The sequence below is a fragment of the Megascapheus bottae genome, chromosome 9, assembly GCF_031878675.1.
Source record: "Megascapheus bottae isolate mThoBot1 chromosome 9, mThoBot2.hap1, whole genome shotgun sequence".
NCBI classification, from domain to species: Eukaryota; Metazoa; Chordata; class Mammalia; order Rodentia; family Geomyidae; genus Megascapheus; species Megascapheus bottae.
Window position 1 is genome coordinate 9192102 of NC_143517.1, and position 22772 is coordinate 9214873.

Below are 22772 nucleotides of genomic sequence, written 5' to 3' on the forward strand. Positions count from 1 at the left end.
CTAGATAACTTTTAACCATTTTGGCCTCCCCATTCATTACCCCTGGAATTCTTTGTTGGCTACTGAAAGATTGTATGTAGTTCCTTTAAACACCTGAAAATGATTTCATACTTTTACTTATTGAACTTCATCTTGCAGCTTTCATTTATTGTCCTAACCTGTTGAGATCCATTTTAGAATCTGTCATTTCCTTGTATAATTATATAAAATGTATATTCCCTAAGATATAAATGGTATGTTCATGGTTAGAAATTTTGAAATGATTTAATACCCTTCCTGACATTTTAAATCAAATTTTAACTGAAAGATAACTTACATGCACACATACACACATATGAAATGTAACATGCATGCAGAGTTGTATACTTATATTTAATCAAAGTATATCTTAGCATACATATTTGACATATAAGCCTACTAAATCATCATGACATAATTTTCCTGGTAATCATTACCCATTAAATCATCAAATTAGTAACTCATCATAATCCCCCTTTGGTTATACCACCATATTTCCCCACATGTTTCGTTTCCTAAACTATAGATAAATTTTCTTGCTACTGAACATTAAGTGCAGTAATATGGTACATACTATTTTTGTAATGTTTGTGACTTTACTCTGTGTGTGTGTGTGTGTGTGTGTGTGTGTGTGTGTGTGTGTGTGTGTGTGTGCTACTACTGGGGCTTGAACTAGAGGGGTTCCCCTATCACTTGGCTTTTTCACTCAGGAATAGAGCTCTATCACTTGAGCCATGCCTTCACTTCCAGCTTTTCTGTTAATTGTAGAGCAGTAACCTTGTGTGTAAAAGATAATATAGAGCATAAAACACTGAGTTCAAGTCCCAGAACCAGCACTAAATAAAGAACTGTTTAATGAGTGATGAAAAGTAGACAAAATGAAAAAGAGAAATATTCTTTCACCAACTTTGAAAGTCCATTTGTCCCAGACAGCTCCTTTCATACTACTTTTTGTTAAAATGAAAGTTCTCAAAATGATTTTTCTTCTAAAGTCTATTTCATAGTTGCCTCATAATTAGCTTTATGAAGTTGACCTTTAATAATGAAGCAGATTCTGTGAAGTGTTTGTTGTCTGATCTTCTTCCCGTGATGGTATAGGTATGACGTTCCAATAAACTTTCTTGATGATTTAAAGTTAGAATTATTTGACCTCCGAAAGTGTTCTGGCTAGTACTTCTGCATTCAGATTGAATATTCTATTTATCAGACTATTTATCACTATGATTTATCATTTACTTTAGCCTACATCCACTCACTTCTAAGCACCATTTTCTAGTTTTGTTGACTTTGGTACAAAAGTACACTCTAGAAGCCAGTGGCTCACACCTGTAATCCTAGCTATTCAGGAGGCTGAGATCTGAGGATCCCGCTTCAAAGCCAGCACCTGCGCATGCGCTGGCACAAAAGACTGTGAGACTCTTCTATCCAGTTAATCCCTAGAAAACTGGAATTGAGGCTGTGGCTCAGGGGCAGGGCAGTAGCCTTGAGCTGAAGAGCTCAGAGACACCTCCCAGACCCAGAGTTTAAGTCTCATGACCTACCAAAAAAAAACAAAACAAAAACAAAACCTACACTCTAAACTCATCAAACATCCATCATCTTCACTACTACATCGTCTCCATGCTAGGTGCCTCCATCTGCTTCCCTGAACCACTGCCAAGCTTCCAAAATGGCCTCTCTATTCTTGCGCCAACACCACCCATTGATGATACTGGAACTATAATGATCTTTCAGAAACATAAAGAAACTTAGACAACTTGCAGCATGTAGAATAAAATGTGAATGTCTTATAATGGCCATTTCACTTCTTCAGGGTCACCTGCTATTGCTCTTTGCAAATTTCAGCTATTCAGATCATTCCTTTTCTTCACACGGCTAGCTCACTCCTGCCCCAAGGTTTTTACCAGCACTATTTTTTTCTCTGCCTGGAATGTGCCTATTTCTAATAACAAGGTCATTTCCTTTTGTCTTCCTTGGGTCTCAGCTCAAATGCATTTCCTCCAGTGAAGCCTTCCTGAGCATCTAACTTAATTGCATTCTCTACCCCATAGTCAAAACAAAGTTATTATCATTTGAAATCATCTTGATATGGATTATTAGATTACTTTTTATTGTAATATATAGAGGGGTTACAGTTATATTCTCCAGATGGTAGGTACATTACTTCTCACACATTGATACTGTGTTTTTGTGTTTTTGTCCCCACTTTCCTCCTCCCACCCCCTCCCAATCATCTTTGTTTTCACCCTTCCCTTTCCTATTCCAAATAAGCAAATGTATATACAATATGCCAGGGAACAAAGTCAGATACTCTAACAATATGAGATTAACCGAAGGGCAACAAAAGAGAAGAGAAAGAGTATAGTACATTAAGAACAACAATCACACAAGATAAAGCTCTTGTTTCCATGTCCTGGAGATCCTTTCATTTACCCTCATCCTATATGACCTACGTATCTAGGTTTTCTGCTATTGTAATCCTCTGCTAGGAGAGTCCTAGATATGGACTAAATATTATAAATGAGGGAAACCATTGAGCCTATATTCCTTTGGGTCTGGCTTACTTCACTTAATATGATTTTTTTCCAACTCTTTCCAATTCCTTACAAATGGGGTGATGTAGAGCAAAACTTAGATACATAAGGCCATATAGTATGACACTAAATGCAAGGACGTCCAGGATATAGAAACAAAAGCCATATAATGAGTGATTGTTGTCCTTAATGTATTGTTATCTCTCATCTCATTCGCTGTCCCTTGGTTATCTCATATGGTTACAGTATTTTACCTTGTTATCTGATATATTGTATATATATTTATTTGGTTATTTGAAATAGGATAGGGAAAGGGGGATAACAAGATGAGGGGTGGGGTGGTGGCAGGGAAATGGGGACCAAGACATGAGAAATGGTATCAATGTTTGTGAAGTAATACACCTTCTATTTGGTGAATACAATGCAACCCTTCTAATAATTACAATAAAAATATATGAAAAGAAAGAAAAATATATGAAAAAAATGGGGTGATGGCATTCTTTCTAATGGAAGCATAGAATTCCATTTTGTATCAATACCATATCTTCTTGATCCAGTCATCTACTAGGGGCCATCTGGGTTGGTTTCATATCTTTACTATGGTAAATAATGCTGCAATGAACATAATGGCTAGTGGCTTTAGTCCTTGTTTCTGGACCATTGGGTAAATGCCAAGGAGTGGGATTTCTGGGTCCAAGGGGAGATCTATGTTTAGTCTTTCTAGGAACCACCACACTGCTTTCCATAGTGGTTGAACAAGTTTGCACTCCCACCAACAGTGTAGTAGTGATCCCTCCTGGCCACATCCCCTCCCGTATCTGTTCTTCTTAGATTTCTTGATCATGGCCATTCTAATTGGAGTGAGATTTTACTATCTCACAATGTAAATATGTATTTTGTGAGCTTTAGAACTTGGTTTGCTTATTTGCTATGAGATTCCAGGGGTTTTAAGAAGATCTTACTTGGGTAAGGGAAAGAAAATCACAGAAACAGTGGCACAAACAGTGAACCAATGTAACAGTGATACTCACTGGATACTATGTTGGAAATGAACTTTATAACTTTGGGGGAAAGAGTGTCACTGGGGAGGGGAGAGTAGGAGAAAATGAGGGAAGAAATGACACTTACCTTACTTATGTAACTGTAGCCCCTCTCTACATGACCTTTACAATCACAATTTAAATTAAAAAGGAAGAACTTAGACAGAAAAGCTTTGCTTTATTAAATGTTATCTGGATGAACAAATGAAATAAGGATTATATGCATAAACTATCTTAGCGAGATACCCATTTCTTCTGTAATTTTTCTTTTTTCTAACTCTGTCTTGCTATTGTAAAAATATCACATATAATTTATATTTACAATTTATCACGTATATAACTGCTAAAGATTCATGCAAAAATTGCTTTGGTATATGATTCTTTAATCATTACATTAGTTCATCTTTAACCAGTCATAGTGATATAAGTAACTGGTTGGCTTTTCTTACCATTTGCTGTAACATGAAAGGTATTTCCTATTACTGTTGTTGTCTAAATATGTTTATAAATTTACTTGAATTTCTCTTATTTAAAAATATTCTTTGAAACTCTTTTACAAGTCTTGATATATTTAATCTCATTGCAAATTAAGAAATCCAAGTCAATTGAAAGGAACATAAGCTAGAAACATACAAGCATATTCATGGCTGGAGTTATTTCACTGTTTGTATATTTAGATGAGGTATCCCTAAATGTGTGGAAAAAAAATAAGGACTGTGCAATTGTGCATAATGTATTTATATTATCATATACAATTGGGTATTTATTATTTGCTTCTTTTTCTTCTTCTTCTCCTCCTCCTCCTTCTTCCTTCTATTCTTTTCCGTTTTCTTTTTCATTTTCATTGTTTTTTTCATTTAATTATTTTGGGGATTGGGCCTTAAACTCAGGGCCTGGGCACTCTTCCTTAGCTTTTTTAAGGCCAAGGCTGGTGTTTTCTAATTTGAGCCATAGCTCTCGTCCAGCTTTTTGCTGATTAATTGAAGATAAAAGTATCATGAAATTTTCTATTCAAGTTGGCTTCAAACTGTGGTCCTGAAACCTTAGCTTTCTGATTAGCTAGAATTATTAAGTGCAAGCTGTAACAGCCTGGCTAGATGTTTATTTTTTCTTGCAAATATTTTCTGATAAACACGTAATATGTTGAAACCTTTTCTGAGTTGTTAATTCCCATCTGTCCATAGAAATATGCATGTACATATATATCTTGTGAAATATATATATTTACAAAGAATGTTCTGCCTTCTGTTCATGTCTCCATTTTAAAACTTTATTGTAAAGGTGATGAACAGCAGGGATACAGTTATATAAGTAAGGTAAATGAGTACATTTCTTTTTAATACTGTTACCACTATCCCTCTTTTTCTCCCACTTACCCCTCCCTGCTGCCCTTCTCCCCCAACAAGTTGAATAGTTCATTTCCAACATAGTGTCTATTGAGCATCATTGTTACATTAGTACATACTTTGCCCTGCTGTTTCTGTGATTTCCTTTCCCTTCCATGAATCAGATAAACAAATACAAAACAAAGGGTAGAGAAAATTAAAAAGGAGATGGGGGGGGGATAACTGCATCATACAGGACATAATGAGAACTCCTTGTTTCCAATTCTTGGCATTCATGTTGGTTTATGCACTTAGTAATTGCTCTATTGAGATCCCCTGTTAAGAATACCACAAATATATTCTAATTATTACAAATGAAGGAAACCATGTAACCCATTTTTCTTTGGGTCTGGCTTACTTCACTAAATACAATTTTTTTGTCAGATCTTTCCATTTCCTTACAAATGGGGTCATGTTTTTCTGATAGAAACATAAAACTCCATTGGATATATAGATATATATGTGTGTATATACATATTTATGTATATAATATATATTTATATTAATATATTATATATGTATATACATATATTATGTGTGTAAATATTATATGCATATGCATATATAATACACATACACATATTATATGTGTGTATGCATGTGCATATAATATATACATATATGTATGTATACATTTATATGTATATATGTGTATGCATGTATATATGTATGTATAATATATAGGCATGTAATGTGTGTATTTATAATATGTATGTATGTATGTATGTATGCTGGCATGTATACCATATCTTCCTGATTCATTCATCTACTGAGGGACATCTTGGTTGGTTCCTTATCTTAGCTGTGGTAAATAATACTGCAATGAACATATTTGCACTGGTAGCAACAGTACGCTTTTTTTGTGTGGTCATTTGGGTAAATACCCAGGAGTCAGATTTCTGAATCATAGGGGAATTCTGTGCTTAGTCTTTTGAGAAACATTTTTTTAACTGCTTTCCAGAATGGCAGGACTAGTTTATATTCCCATCAACAGTTTAGTAACATTCCCTTTTGTCCACAACCTCACCAGCATCTGTTGTTATTAGATTTCTTGATAATAGCCATTCAAATTGGGGTAGGTGAGATCTCAAAGTTGTTTCAATTTGCATTTCTTTTATGGACAGGATGTTGAGTATTTCATCATGTATGTATTGACCATTCTTCCTTCATCTTCAGAAAAGTTTCTCTTAAAGTTGTCAGCCCACTTATTAATAGGGTGACTGTTTCTTTGGGGATTTGGGGGTATTTCATTTTTTGAGCTGTAGGTATACTTTATATTTGAGGTTCTTGTTTGTTGTATAGCTAGGGAAAATTTGAGTCTTTGGGCAATATATCTTGCTGTCTATGTCATTTGCCATTCATAAGCTCTGTAGTTAATTGCAATCTCATTGATACAACCTTTCTTTGATTTGTTTTGTTTCTGAGTCTTTATTAAGGAAGTTTCAACCTTTGCCAAGGAGCCCTAATGTTTCTCCTATTCCTTTCTGAAATATTTTTATGGTATCTGATCAAACCTCGAGATTTTTGATCCATTTGGTGTTGATTCTGGTGTAAGGTGATATTTAAGGATCTAACTTTCATTTTCTACATGCACCATTTGTTGAAGAGGCTGATGTCTCTCCATCCTAATTTTTTTGCTCCTTTATCATAGATCCTACACAGATTACAATATGATGATAGGATGTCTTGTTCTGGTTTATTCTGTTGGGGTGCTAAATACTTCTTGTTTCTGGATGGGCCTATCCTTTTGGAAGTTCTCTGCTAGGATTCTGTTAAATATATTGCCTATTCCATTAGCTTCCTTCTCTGTGTCCCCCTCAATTCCTATTTGCCTTAAATTAGACTTTCTGATTGTATTTCAGTCTCTTGTAGGGGTATATCTTGTTTCCTAGTTTATTTTGAATTATTGTCTGTTCTTTCTCTGTAAAGACTAGGCTATCTTTAATTCCAGAGATTGTTTCTACTTTACCTTTCTACCTTGTTTTTTATCTGCCTTCCTTGTAAGTTGATCATTTTGATGACTTCTATCTCTTTACTGAAGCTTTGGTTTTGATCTTGTATGGACTTCTTCACTCCCTCATTTTGGTTTTTGGTGTTGTCTCTCAAATCCATTAATGGAGTAGCCATATTTTCATTGGACTCTCTTTCCTTCTGTTGGAATTCATTGGCCTTTCTATTTGTGGATTCCATTAATTTCTCTATTAATTTTTCATTAGACTCATCACATTCATGCAGACCCCTGTGCAGAATTTTAATCTTATCATTTAGAATATCTTCCAGCAGTGTGTTCAAAGCATTTTGAGAACTCTCCTCTAGGTCTTTCAATGACTGCTCTATTTCCTGTTTATTTTGAGTCAGAGTTTACGCTCCTTGACTAGCCACATCACATTTTTTGTGTTCTAGGGTTTGTTCTGCCCATTAGGATACAAAAGGCACTCCGATATGACAAGAGAACATGCTTTTAGGATAGGAATCAATGTAGCACGCTGTAGTTGTATAGAAGTTAGAGGGTTTGAAATCATAGATATTGCCATGTTTACCTGTCCTTTTCTTGGTTTGGGGAGGGATGTTGTGGTTCAGGAGTAGGGATTATGTATAGTTGTAACCAGTGTACAGATCTGTTGTTAGAGATAAAATAGTCTGAACCTAAATGATAGAACAAGATGAGCCACTAAGGCTCAGTCAAAATGAAACCAAATGCAGACTAACTCAGATAGAAATGATTAAGGATCAACAGAATAAAAAAATGAAGGAGTCGGAAAGGACTAAGAATGAAGAGAAGTGGGTTAGAGTGACATTAGAAGAAAAATTGAGGAGTATAATGAAAAATAAAGGGAAATACAGATAAGAATAGAAGAGTATATGGAAGAAAAGGAACAGAAGGAAGGGAACTAAGATCTAATTTTGGAGGAAAAAGGAAAGAAAAACAAAAACAGGAAAAAAAAGATAAAAAATTTGAGAAAGAAATTATGTATGGATAAAGTAATGCTAAAATTAAAAACACTAAGAATAATAGAGAAATAAGAAAATTTAGTAATAAAAATAAAGCCTGTATTATGTATGCATGTAAATAGAAAAAAACCTAGTAATCACTTTACTGTATGTCTACAACTAAACAAAATAATACTAAAGAAGACAGAGGAAAAAATTAAAAATAACTAAGTAACACATTTAAAATTTTAAAATAGTATAGAAAAAATAATCATAGAAATAGCTTTCCAGTTTGTTTCGGAGTGCTTGAAACTCCTCAAGGTCCTCTACTCTGTCTCTTGATGAGCCTTGATTGCAGTGGTTGTTGGATTCAGATACCCTCTTGACATGGAAGTGCAGCTGCCATCTTGAATCCTACTCTCAGACCTGATTGTGGGAGATATGGGGGAAGTTGGGATTTGTAGTTTGCTAGCAAACTGTGTCTCAGGAGTCTTGCTCCATAGTTGCAGAAGGTTTAGGGAAAGAGTTTAAGTCTTTGCTCTCTTCAGACATGACCCCTTTCTTTCAGGCAGGAATCTTTGGGTGACCACAGAGAGCTGATTCCTCCAGGGAAGAGTCCTTTGGTGTGAAAAAAATAGGATCCAAGGATAAAATACAAATGTATGACCAACCTCTAAATCTTAAGTACTCTTTATTGGCTAAACTATAAATATAAGTGCTAAAAATTATATTGTTCATATGAGATTGTATCTTAAACAATTTGTAGTGATATTTTAGTCTTAAACTAAGATCATCATTTTGAAAATTTTTAATTGTTTTTCACTAAACGAATGGTAAATTATGAACTTTTTTTTTTTTTTTGGCCAGTCCTGGGCTTGAGCTCAGGGCCTGAGCATTGTCCTTGGACTTTCTCAAGGCTAGAGCTCTACCACTTGAGCCTCAGCACTATTTCCAGCTTTTTTCTATGTATGTGGTACCAAGGAATCAAACCTGGGCCATCGTGCATGCTAGGCAAGCACTCTACCTGTAGGCCAGACTCCTGGCCCCTGAACTTTTCTTTTTTTTTTTTGGTCGGTTTTGGAGCTTGAATTATGGACGTAGGTGCTGTCCCTGAGCTCTTCAGCTCAAGGCTATTGTTTTACCACTTGAGTCACAGCACCATTTCCTGTTTTCTGGTGGTTGATTGGAGATAATAGTCTTATGGACTTTCGTGCCCAGACTGGCTTTGAACCGTGATCTTCAGTTCTCAGCCTTATTTTTAGCTAGGATTACAGATATGAGCCACCAGCACCAGGCAGAACTTTTATATTTTGGTAAGTGTATGTCTAGTTTATTTCTCAGCTGTACAGCAGTATCTTTCAAATATCTAAGCACATGAAACATATTAAATATCTACATTTATTGTCCTATTATCAGAAAAATACATGTTCTAAACAAAGTCTTTTCAGATATTGAGATATGGGAAAATGCTTTATTTCATTATACCTTAGTAAGCACAAGGTAAGGATTAGGTACTCTGTGTTTTATAACTTTTCTGATACATAAATCTACATGAAAAATACAACAGGCTAGATTAAAAACTCAGGGAGAGCACCAGGTGGTGGTAGCTCCTACCTATAACCATACCTACTCAAGAGGATTCTACTTTGAAGCTAGCTCTGCATAGACAAATCCAAAAGACTTTTATCTCCAATTACCAAACAAAAAAGATTCTTCAGGTTGACAGTAAAACAGATGCTCTGGACTTGGTTGCATAGGAAATGCTGTAGTGTGGAAAACCTATCCTGTTCCCAAGGAATTAGAGGATATCACATACATATATGGTGATACAATAATTATATAAAGTATGTGTTATCTCAAAAAACATCCTAGGAATCTGTGTAGCTCTGATTTTGCTCAATATTGAGGGAAATTCCTGTAGAGGGTTTAACTGCCTTCCCCTGTTCTCATGTAGCTTATAGTCTGAAGAGGTTAATAAGGAGCCATCATTGACCATATTTATAGTTAAAGCACTTAATGGGTTCACTTGTTACTGCATATGTAGTGTGAGCTATGATGAATAAGCCATGAAATGCAATGAGACCTAGGAAGATCATCTAAGAATAGTGTGATTAATATGCTTACGTATAATTTAGGAATCCAGCCAATGCAAAATTTGTAAGCTAATTATGTTTCATGATTATACAAAATTTTATTGCTATTTAAAATTTCTACTTATAAACATAAAATTCATAACAATATAGGAAATAAAGACCTTCAGAGCTAGATGTGTCAGAAATACATTGGTACTTTGGCAACATCTACTGACTTTGTACATATCCATCTTCCTACCAAAGATGTCAACATACTATAATTAGCATGTTCTCCAGCAGAATTGAGATAAAGCTTTCTGGACGGGGGTAAAACCGATAAGCTGTGGATTGAATGAAGATTCTTCCTTTCCTTCACCCTATTGTCATTTCCTGACTCTCTTCTTTTCCTTTCTTCATCTTACTCCTAATTCATGACAACCAAGCTGAGATTTGCAAAGGTTGATGTTCTAAAATACTATCTACAAATTGGGAAACAATGCTCATGTTTGCCGTCCAAGCTACTCAGGAGCCTGAGATCTGAGAGTCTCATTTCAAAGCTAGCCAAGCCTATGAGACTCTTATAACCCAGCAAAAAGATGGAAGTGAAGTTTTAGCTCAAATAGTAGAGTGACAGACTTAAGTGAAAAAAAAAGGACAGAGAGCCCAAGTATGAACACTCTCTTTCTCTGTCTGTCTGTCTGTCTGTCTCTCTCTCTCTTTCTTTCTCTCTCTCTGTCTCTCTCTCTCTTCCTCTCTCTCTCTCTCTCTCTCTTTCTCTCTCTCTCTCTCTCTCTCACACACACACACACACACACACACAAAATGCATACAAACATACAAGCATACATGCATACAGTCATATCTACTTAGAAGTCTTGGAATTGAAACTAGTAGAGAATTAAGGATGTAGGTTACTTATGAGTCAGAACTGATGGTCAAGAGATTGGTATTAACTGATTTGAGGAACTGAAGAATAATGATAGCGTAGGTAACACAGAATATATTGCTATTGTGTGATTACCTTTAACTGGGAAGCTCCTATAGAGTTCAGGTAAGACATGAGTGATGAGTTTTATGAGTGGAAACTGAGATTGGAAGATTTGTTGAAAGAGTAAGTGAGGGAGGAATGAGTGGGTGAATGAGCTGAAATTCAAATCTGTTCCAAAAACACCATGGCATTTAATTGTTAAAAATTTCCTATAATTACCAGATGATTGTCTCAAATGCTAGAAATTCCATTGCTCATTTTTTAGATTAATACCAGAGGATGGAAATATAGAACACTTACAAGAAATTCTGAATATATCTTTATTAAACATTTCGAAATCCTAACATTCACATTTAAGAGTTCCCAAAGAGTACATGAAGAGCTCCATGATTTATAAGTTTGTGCACTTCCTTTAAATGCATTTGGAACAGAGGAAAATGGCTACCCGCTGTTGGTATTAAGGGTGATTCAGAGATGTAATATACCCTCTCCCCCTGCCTTGTTTTTCACTGATTCTATCTAGCTCATTAGCAGTTCTACTGTGCAGTAGTAGAAAGGTGGAATGAAATTTAAATTCATTCATTTTTTTCTAGTTACTAATTAACAATTTCTTTAGTGTTTGATTAGAAAGTGGTTTGAATGAAATTTCTGTCACAGAGAGCTTGCCTAGTAAGTGCAATGTCCTGAATCCAAACTCTGGTATCTCTGATATTAGGAATGTCATAAATTAATTCCATTCTTGATTTTTAAATCCAAGGCAAATGAGAAGAAGTAAACTCTACATTCTTTTATCTCTTTTCTTTCTTAAAAAATACTCTCTCTAAGTAGTTGTACAAAGAGACTTCAGTTCAATATGTCATTTTATCTTGCAGACTTTTTGGTCCAAACTGTCTGTCATCAAATTATGATCTTCCAGATCTTGATCTTCTGAGAAGTACGGATGTGGACAACCAGTGTCCCCCTTCTCTTATTTCTATCAAATAAGCAATCTAATATTTCAAGTTCATCTCACTGTGAATAGTTTATAAAACACTGCATATGTTTGGTACAGTGTTTTCTATTCTCTGAGGATTTGAAAAACATATATGTTAAGCTCATGTTCAGCAAATGATAGTAGCAAATTCTGACAGAATAATCCTTTCAAAATTGTTTCAAATCTGGAAGTTAGTAGAAGTCTTTAACCAGAGAAGATCTCATATAGTGCATAGACCATTGTGGTTCTCAAGAAGGGATATGTTGATAGCTATGTAATTACATTATTATGCAAAGGTCTTTCCTAGTGACAAATTCCCCAACCAGAATTTAACCAACCATATATCAAAAACATTTGCAATAAAATTATCTATACCGAACATATACAGACTATTTTTCTTCCCCTTATTCCTTAAAAAATACAGTTTAAGGTGGGTGCTAAAAGCTCATGCCTATAATCTTAGCTACTCAGAATGCTGAGATACGAACATCACAGTTTGAAGCCAGCCCGGGCAGAAAGTTTGAAAAAAAGAAAAACAGGACATGGATTTGTGGTTTAAGAGATAGAGTGCTGGCCTTGAGCAAAAAAGCTCGGGGGTGGGACTGGGAGTTTGGCTAAGTGGTAAAGTGCTTGCCTAGCATGCACGAAGACCCAGGTTTAATTCCTCGGTACCACATACATAGAAAAAAGCCGGAAGTGGTGCTGTGGCTCAAGTGGTAGAGGCCTAGCCTTGAGAAAGTCCAAGGACAGTGCTCAGACCCTGAGTTCAAGTCACAGAACTATCCAAAACAAAAAAAAAACCCTTAGGTGCAGTATCCAACCTCTGCTTTCAAGCCCCAAGATCTCTCTCTCTCTCTCTCTCTCTCTCTCTCTCTCTCTCTCTCTCTCTCTCTCTCTCTCTCTCTCTCTCTCTCACACACACACACACACACACACACACACACACACACAGAGTACATAGATATTTATATAACATGCACATTATGTTAAGTAATTGCTAATATTTTGTATTAGTTATTACAGATGCTTTAGTTGGATGCTGGTGGCTCACACTTTATAATTCTAGCCTCAGACAACGATGTTCATTGCAGCACTATTTACCATAGCAAAGATATGGAACCAGCCTAGATAGCCCCTCTGTTGATGAGTGGATCAACAAGATGAGGTATTTATACACAATGGAATTCTATGCTGCTGTCAGAAAGAATGACATTGCCCAATTTGTAAGGAAATGGAAAGACAGAAAAAATCATATTAAGTGAAGTAAGCCAGACTCAAAGGAACATAGGCTCAATGGTTTCCCTCATCTGTCCTAATCAGTAGAAACCCTGGGCTCTCATAGTAGAGATTTACAATAGAACAAAACCTAGATACATAAGGCCATATAGTATGATGCTAAATGAAAGGACCTCCAGGATATAGAAACAAAAGCCATATAATGAGTAATTGTTGTCCTTAATGTACTGTGTTATCTCTCATGTCTTTTGCTGTCCCTTGATTATCTCATATTGCTACAGTATTTCACCTGGTTATCTGATGTATTGTATATATGCATATTTGGTTATTTGAAGGGAAGGGAGGTAAACAAGATGAGGGGCTGGGGTGGGTGGAGGGAAATGGGGACCAAGACATGAGAAAGGGTGTCAATGTACGTGAAGTAATGCACCTTCTATGTCGTGAATATAATGTAATCCTTCTATTAATTACAATAAAATATATGAAAAATAATTCTAGCCTCAGGAGTCTGAAATTCAAGGACTACAGTTCAAAGTCAGCCTAAGCAGAAAAGTGTAAGAGACACTTATCTCAAGTTAAATAAGAAATATCCAGAAGTAGAAACGGGGCTAAATAATAGAGGGTTAGCTTTGGATGGGGAAAAAAAGCCAAGAAAGAACATGAGTTCCTGAGTACAAACCCCAATACTGGGAGACAAAAAATACAAATAAAATATAAAAAATATAAGTTAAAATATATGAGCAGATGTCTGTATGATATCCAAAGATTATTTCACTTTATATAAAAGCACTTAGGGGTCTATGGTCTTTGGTATCTGTAGGGGTTCTAGAGGAATTCAGCTCTCTCAATGTTTTTTGATTGTTTTGTTTTGTTTTGTTTTTGTCGGTTGTGGGACTTGAACTCAGCCTGGGAGTTGTCCCTGAGTTCTTCAGCTCAAGGCTATTGCCATACCCCTTGAGCCACTAAGCCACTTCTGGTTTTCTGGTGGTTAATTGGAAATAAGAGTCTCATAGACTTTAGTGCCCATTCTTTAGTACCCAGGCTGCCTTTGAACCATGATCCTCAGATCTCAGCCTTTTGAGTAGCTAGGATTACAGGTGTGACCCACCACTCCCTACTCTCCCAATGTTAGATAATACTATTTGTTCTGTTTGGTGTCAATAACAGAACAGGAAAAATTAATTAATTCATTTCAATTCAGTTATACAGTCAGTCTCTGGGTGTCCTGCAGGGTCTCAGCTTCTGGGCGACAATCTACTTTCTCATTATTCATCAGCTCCAAATCCTGGGTTTCAATAACATCCACTTCTTTATATTTGTTCTTAGAGTAAGAGCTTCCTATCGCTCCTAAAATCTAAAAAGACTCATCTTTCATTGACTTTCAATTTCTCTGACATTTTACATGTAATTCCCTGCATTGAATTCTTTGTTTTGGACCAGACCTTCCCTGATGCATTAGAAGATGACTTTCGTTATGCACATGTAGTAGTGATAAGTATTTGAGACCTGGGAGATACCATGGTAGATGTGGTACAATATTTGGGGCTTATGGCTTTCTGTTTTTAATTTCTAATTCATAGTGCCCTATCATTTATACACATACAACACTATGTCCTAGAAGTGTCAAATTGCTATGAAAGGTTCTAACACGGGCTTTTGCTTTCTTAGCTCATGTTGTGTAGAGCAAGCACAAATATTTCACAGATCACCGAGTGTTCACAAACAGCTGTTTGTGTAGCAGTAGTCTGGTAGAGAATGAGGGAGATAAAAATTGCTCTAAAGACCACACAAATTCATCTTTACATGGAGGTAAGAATTCTGAACTTATTGGTGAACCAGTGGTTGTCAGATTTCTAGATCTATAGATTATTACCCTGAGTTATTTATCCTGCATTTCAACTAACACTGGATTCAAAATACTGAAGCTGGATATGGCTGGTGCCTGTAGTCAGGAGGCTGATATTTGAGGATTTGGTCTAAATCCAGCCTAGGCAGAAAAGTCTTTATCTCCAACTAACCACCAAAACACCCAAGTGGAGTTGTGGCTCAAGTGGTCGAGTTCTGGCCAAGGACCTGAATGCAAGTTGCACAATCAGAAAACCAAAACTTCAGAAAGTAATTGCATCTGGATGGAAAATGAAGGCATTGCCCCCTTGTCATCATTCCTTAAACAATACAGTATAACAACTATTTACATAGTGTTTGTATCCAAGTATATAGAGGTGGCTTAAAGTTTACAGGAGGATATGTATAGGTTTTCTATAAATACATGTCACTTCATAAAAGGAACTCAAGCATCTATACATATTATTATCTCAGGACGTTCTTGAACCAATACCTGCTCATTAAAACAGATGACTTATTTAGAAAAAATCACGGACAGGTTCAAGCAGGTTGAAAGCAGAATGCTCACAAGCACTACAATTTGTAGAAAGCAGTTCTTTTATGAGAAGCAAAGAAAAGAACATAGAAAGCTGAATGCAGTGTTGCATTCTTTAGTTCTGGCTACTTGGGCTAGAGAAAAGAACACAATTAAGAGTTTAGGGCTAGTTAAGACAAAGGTAGTAGGATATGGGTCTCAAAAAACAAAAACAAAATATAGTCAGCTTTTGATGTCTCACATCTATAATCTTAGTTATTCAAGGGGTTAAGCCCTGAGAATTGAGGTTTAAAGCCAGCCTAGGCAGAAATCTCTGTGAGACTCATCTCTGTGTTAAAGGCAACAAGCCAGAAGTAGGTGTAGATCAAGTGATAAAGTATCAACCTCAAAAAATAAGCCAATTATATTTGGAGACCCTGAGTTCAAGTCCATATATATAAGTACATGTAAGGATACATAGCTCGAGAAATAGCAAGCTTGCCTAGCATGTTGAGATCCTAGGTTCAATATGTAGATACTGAAAAATGAAAAATAAAAGCAAACAGGTCAGGGACCAATGGCTCATGCTTGTTATCCTACAACTGGGGAAACAGAATAGAAGATTTAAGTTCAAGCCCAACCGTAGACAGCAAGGTATGTACCCATCCCTGGTACATAGTACATGCTTATTGTTCTAAACTATCTGGGAAGCTGGGATCCCAGTTCCAGACCAGCTTACACAGAAACATTGGTGAGACTTTCTATTCTGGGCATGGGCCAGGAGTGTGACCTAGTGGTAGCGTCTTCACCTAGCTTGCATGAAGAATTGGGTTTGATTCCTTGGTACTACATGCATGAAAAAAAAAGCCTGAAGTGTTGAGGCTCAAGTGGCAGAGTGCTAGTCTTGAATGAAAAGTGTCCAAGACAATGCTTAGGCACTGAGTTCAGGCCCCAGGACTGGCAAAACAGGAAAAGAGAGAAAGGAAGAAAGCTGGGCATGGTGGCACAGGACTGTTATCTTAGCTATGACATGGAGCCTAAAATAGGTTGACCGTGGGATGCTTAAAAATAACTGGTAAATGAAAGGTCTGGAGGTATGTTTTAGTATTTCATGGCCTGACTAGCAAGCGCAAGATCCGGAGTTCAAACCTCAGTACCACATATATTCATACATACATGGAGGAAAGAAGGGAAGGGAAGGGAAAATGGGAGGAAGGAGGAAAAGGAAGACGGAAGGCAGAGTTACCAGAGTGATAGAACAGACTTTCAGGTTCACCTGCTTGCCATGGAAATTGGCTCCTCACCCTCCATCCCCTTCAGTGTCAGCCAGTTCAGTAGCCCTGCTGATCAGAACCAGATCAGAAAGAGATAATATCTTCTAAAAGAATTTCACACCAACAGTTGACATAAATAGGTTGGAATCATTTTACTTTGAAAGTTCAGTTGCAGAGAACACTAAACTGATACACAACAGAATGTTCTACTATGATAGAAATGTGTTTTTGTCTGTCTGTCTGTTTGTTTGTTTGTTTTTGACCTCAGCCCTCTGGCTGGAGAACTAGGGTCAGCCACAGGTGACTGTTGAGCACTTTGAAAATGTTCCCAGTGACTGAGAAAACTTTAATTCATGGACATTTAAAATTCAAAAAGCTTCAATGAATTTAAATTGATGAAGTTAAATATCCTAAAACTTTATTTAAATTCAAATAGCCTCCTGTGGCTAGTAGCTATCTGCAACAAGTTTAGAGTAAAAGATAGATGGGCTGTGGGGTCACTGGAAACAGCCCTTAAATCTTCTAATTGCTAACTCTGTAACCTTGGATATGTCACTTGTCTTCCCAGGGACTGCCTGATCTTCAGGCACATAATATTTATGTTTGGGGCCCTTGTGTCAAGCAAACACACAGCATGTAAATTGCTTAGCATAGATTAAGTATTTAACAAATGGGAGCTGTTAGTATTAAGTGATGCAGAGCATCAGCATCACAAATGCACTGCATTTGTGAACATAATTCATTTGTTTTGATTCCTTTGATCATCAGTCTGAGCATGCAATGAGTGTGAGCTCAGTAACACAAGGTAACTTCAGGGCTGTTTCTGAGCTGGACTGGCATCCAGAACAGGACCAACAGCCAAAATGCCTTGTCTAGTTAGGGATTCTCTTATCTGGGCCCTGCTGCCTTGTTGCAAGCTGTCCAGTCTTCTTTCCTTAAGGTGTGATTGCTTCCAGCAAATCCTCCCACTGTTAAAATGCATTCTTCTCATTGCTTTTGCTGCAGCCTGGAAGAACCAGATGCTGTTAAGGAGAAAAGACAAATGGAGCTTGTTCAGTCAATAGCTTTAATTTGTTATACAATTCTAAGTTCATAGAGTCTGCTCTGAGGGGGCTGAGGGTTTCTCAAGCCTTTTTCCAGTCCTCCCCATAGAATGAATAGCACGAATTTGCAGATCTTATTTACATTAAGTGACAATCACTGAAATCTCTTGAGAGAACTTATAAAAAAATTCACATGCCTATCTCACCCCCGTCACTGCCTTCCCTGCTCCTCCTCCCTCCACCAGCATGAAGAGCTGGAGAGTTGGTGTTTGTGAGACTGCTGATGACTCCCTCATGGGGGTTTGTAATGACTCCAAGCTGCAGCTATAGCTAGATGGGGATGCCTCTTAACTAAGAGATCACTGTACATCGTTGGGCAAGGAAACAGCACAGACATCACAGGGATGTCACCCATGGATAGTGGGTGAACTGAATATTTAGCTGAATTTTAGAATCAGAACCAACCATTTGGACATATTCTGGATTCCAGAACTCAATTTTCCTTTCTTTTCTTACTAAGCTGGCCTGTCATATTTCTAGGGATGAAACTCTTCTTGTACTCTCCTTTTGTGAGGTTCATATCTGTGTTTGATACATTAGTCTTAAGTGCATAGGTTTTATACAATTGAATTTTGATAATGGCTGAAAAAATAGTTCTTAGCCATTTGTAGAAAGACTAGCGAATACACTAGTCTGTTTATTCAATATCACATTTTCCCCATAAGAAACAGCTTCAATCAGAGGCTTGTGGTACACCAGATTTTCATGTGCAGAGTGATCTGTGAGCTAACACACTGATTAGTGTATAGATGCTTGCTGGGGTACTTATCATTGTTACATACGATTGAACAACAACAAAAAAAATCTCTTTGAAACAAAAGCATTCAAATGACTCAATTCTCCTGGATAATACTCAGCACAAAAAAATACCAGCAGCAATTTGATTTTAATAGTCTTTGAAAGTCACATAAAAAAGTCCTATACCTGCAGATTTTGGGGATTATAAAAGTATATTTTATTGGAGTAACTGATAAGAATTTTATCAGAATGTTTGGTTTACATATCTTTTTAAAAAAGATTTTATTAACATTGATTTTTGCAACATATTTCAAATGTCATGTCATGTTTAACAAACAAGTATTCAAGAGGGGAATCTCTCTGGTTCTCTCATGGTGTTTGGTTTTGGTGAAGACAATGTGGATAGAAAGTCTGACATGGCAGTAATAACAGCCAAATGAGAAACACAATCCTATTAAAAGTTAGGGTTCCTCACTAAATGACTTCAATGAAATATACTGAATTATCAGTTTAGGCAATAAATAATCAAGATTACATTTAGCATCATGGATTATTTCTGATTTTCAACACATAGATCTTATGCTTATAATATTTATGACTTCATAAGTGAACATTTTAGAAGGAAACTTGAATGGAAACAATATGAGCAAGAAAGACAATTTATAAGCGTATTATCTCAGAAGTTAAAAGTGTGACAGTTTCCGAGATAACCACCTGGAAGAAGTTGCTGATGCTATCTGGATCTGTTTCTTGCTCTGAAAGGTGCTCTTCTGGTTTGACCTTATTCTCTGGTAGGGTACCTCCAGCTACAGACGTCTTCTATGGCCTGACCTCAGGTGTCTCATTATCCAGGAAAAGGATTGCATTTTTCCTGATGAGGTCATATCCTTCCAACCTCCTATCTCTAAGCTCACTGGATGAGACATACTTCATTTGGCTGAAGGAGGGGGTGAGAGGAGGAGCTCACATACCACTGCAGTAGTGGGAAGGTATGTATTCTAGTCACACTCAATGGCAGGCAGCCATGGACTTGGGGGAAACAGTTATAAAACAAAGTAAAAGCTCTCTGGAGGGAGTGAAGCTGGCTACAATTGGTATGGCAATTATGCAAAATTGTTATCATTATAAGAAATAACTTCATTCCACTGTCCAGTGTTACAGACTTATGGAATAAATGGAGGCTACATCATTTGCAATCACAGAAAGGCATTCTTATGCCAAAGGTCCACTTAAACTCAGTACAATGTCACTTATTAAAGGGATATGCATGTAAACAGCCATGGTTATGATAGGAATCTGAGTTTTATTTACTTGCTAATTTCAGAAGTAGATTAGCTCAAAGATCCCAAAATTTGAATCCATATAGATAACCTTTCGGAGAAAATGAGATGAACACATATGTGGTTTTTCAAATGGACTACAGGTTAAAAGAAACCTTTGGTTAAATTTTTTGACAAAAATTAATAATTTGTGAATCCTCATTTTATCTAAATTCAATAACTTTTTTATTCCTTTTTGATCGGTTGTGGGGCTTGAACTCTGGGCCTAGACTCTGTTCCTGAGCTCTTTTGTTCAAGGCTAGGGCTCCACTACGTTGAGCTACAGCACTACTTTCTGGTTTTCTTGTCTTTGATTGGCAATAAGAGTTTCACTTTTCCAGCTTAGACTGTCTTTGAACCATGATCCTCAGATCTCAGCCTCCTGCATAGCTAGGATTACAGGTCTGAGCCACCAGCACCTAACCACCCTTCCTCCACAAGGAGCACCAAGAGATTAAGCGAATAGGAAAAAAAAAAAAGCAAAAACAAAAACATCTAAGCCAGGCACCAGTGGCTCATGCCTCTAATCTTAGTTACTCAGGAAGCTGAGATCTGACGATCATAGTTCAAAGCCAGTCTAAGCAGGAAAAGTGAGACTCTTATCGCCAAACACAAGAAAATCGGAAGTGTTGCAATAGTCTTGAGCAGAAGAGCTCAGGGACAGCACCCAGGCCAGAGCTTAAGCCCCCATGACTGACAGAGAGAGGGAGAGGCGAGAGGCGAGAGAGAGAGGGAGAGGGAGAGGGAGAGGGAGAGGGAGAGGGAGAGGGAGAGGGAGAGGGAGAGGGAGAGGGAGAGAGAGAGAGAGAGAGAGAGAGAGAGAGAGAGAGAGAGAGAGAGAGAGAGAGAGAGAGAGAGAGAGAGAGAGAGAGAAACATCTGCATGTATTTTCTCCAGTTTGAAACTTGAGGCAGGCCACGGAGGCTGTGATTTTTCTAAATTCTTGACAAAGTTCTCCAAACATTTAATACTCACAGCAACGGAGGATTTGGGAAAGCTAGGGAACCAGACAGGGAGGCATCAAGATGGTCTGGCTCTGCCCAAGACCTGGCTGATTCTATACACCTCTTGAATCTGCCTGGTCAGAACACGGGGATGGGGAAAGGAGGAGGAGGAGTTGGGGGGGGGGGCGAAGGAAGTCCCTGACTGACGGACAGGTGGGGGGGCGAGGGAGGGGCGGGGCTGGCGCGGGGCGGGGCGCCGGGGAGGGGGCGTGTCCATTCTCCAGCAGACACGCGCCCTTGGGCCGAGGCAACTCGCTCCAAGTTCCCTCCCACTCGGTGCCGCGGACCACGATCGCGCCCAGCCCTCGGCGGCCGCGCGTCCTGGGCCGGCTCAGCCAGCCCGGGTCGGCTCGGTGCTGGCGACTGCGAGCCCTCGGGGGAACCCTGCCCGCGGAGCGCGCTCGGGCCGCCGAACCTCGCGGGGCCCGGACTCTGCTTCCTCGCTGTCTGGGGGAGCCTGGCGCCGCCAGGCTCGGCCCTCACCGCTGGGACCCGGGGAGGGGGCGCGACTGAGGTAAGGAGGTGCGGAGGTGGGAAAGTGAGGTTCGCCGACTGGGATCGGGGCTTGGTCGCGCTCCGCCCGTGGACAATGCCGACACAGGCGAGCGGCCGGACGACGCGGAGCCGAGCCGGGGCCGCGTCCGCTGCCTCCGCGCCCAGCCCGGCTCCCTCCAGCTCGGCCCGGGGGACCTTCCTGGGCCAGGTGGACCGTGGCTGGCGTTCTGGGCCTCCATCGGTGGGGGGCGCGGCGCCCGGGGGTTCCCCGGAGCGCCGGGAGCGCCGGGCCGTGCCGCCCGGACTCCGCGGGGAGGCCGGGCACGGAACCCAGCCGGGCCGTGGCCGGGAAAGAAGCCGGCTGCACGACCGAGCCGGACTGGGATGGGGACCCGGGGGATGGGGACGGCAGGGGACGCCACTTGGCCCCTGCTTCGTTCACGGTCCGTCTGAATAATTTGGAATCCGCTGGATGTCTCGCTCCCTGGCTGCGAGGTATTGAAGGGACATAAATAAATACATACATAAATAAAGGCTGATCCCCCCCCCCACACACCCCGCACCCCCGGGTCTCAAAGTTTGTTTTCGTCCTCATCCCGCCAGCTCCTCCCCTGGCCTCAGTTGTCTCCACTTTCTTTGAAAGCACACAGCTTGGAGATAAAAATTACATTCTCCCTGGCTCGCTGGTGCCCCCGTCACCGCTGCCGAGCTGAGAACTTGGCCACAAAAGCGCGTGTGTGCAGGCAGGCTTAGGAAACGCGGTGCCCGCGCTGCCCAGCCCGGCGCCCTCCTTTTACACGGGAGCCACGGGGTGTAAACAGAGGTGACAGGTTAACCCCCCTCCTCGCCACCCCCCCCCCCCAAGCTGGCCCATGGAGAAGGATGCAGAGATAACTTTGCTGGGTGCTTCCGTTCCTCTGCATTGCTCTTTCTCTGAAAGAAAACACCTGGTGGCAGGCTTTTTTTTTTTTTTTTTTAAACCCTTTTCAAGTTGTTCTTCAGGTTTATGGAGCCACCCCCCCCCAATAAGAATAAACAAACGATCTGATCTGGCTTTCTTTCCTGCCTTAACATACAGGGAAATACTGGTGGGTGTTTTTTTGTTTTTTGTTTTTTTTTTTTCCTTCACAGCCCAAGTGTCCTCTAAAATCTGGCCTACATCTGTGACAACATTGCATGGCTGGCAGTTGTGAAGATTGCTAACTAGTCTATTTTTGCAAAGAGGAGTATGATAGTGGGATCAGCATTTTTGTAGGATGAATAGTATGACTTCCATTTTCTTCATTTCCTCTGCTGGCGTGGA

General features: G+C 39.0%; 1 protein-coding gene across 1 annotated transcript in view; it reads left to right on the forward strand.

Moving 5' to 3' along the window:
• The first annotated feature begins 21245 nt into the window (after positions 1 to 21245).
• Fam110b (family with sequence similarity 110 member B) overlaps positions 21246 to 22772 on the forward strand; it is a 151434-nt gene continuing 149907 nt past the window's right edge. The window contains exon 1 of the mRNA XM_090338846.1: positions 21246 to 21488. The gene's annotated coding sequence lies outside the window, so the exon portion shown is untranslated. The remainder of the gene's footprint in view (positions 21489 to 22772) is intronic.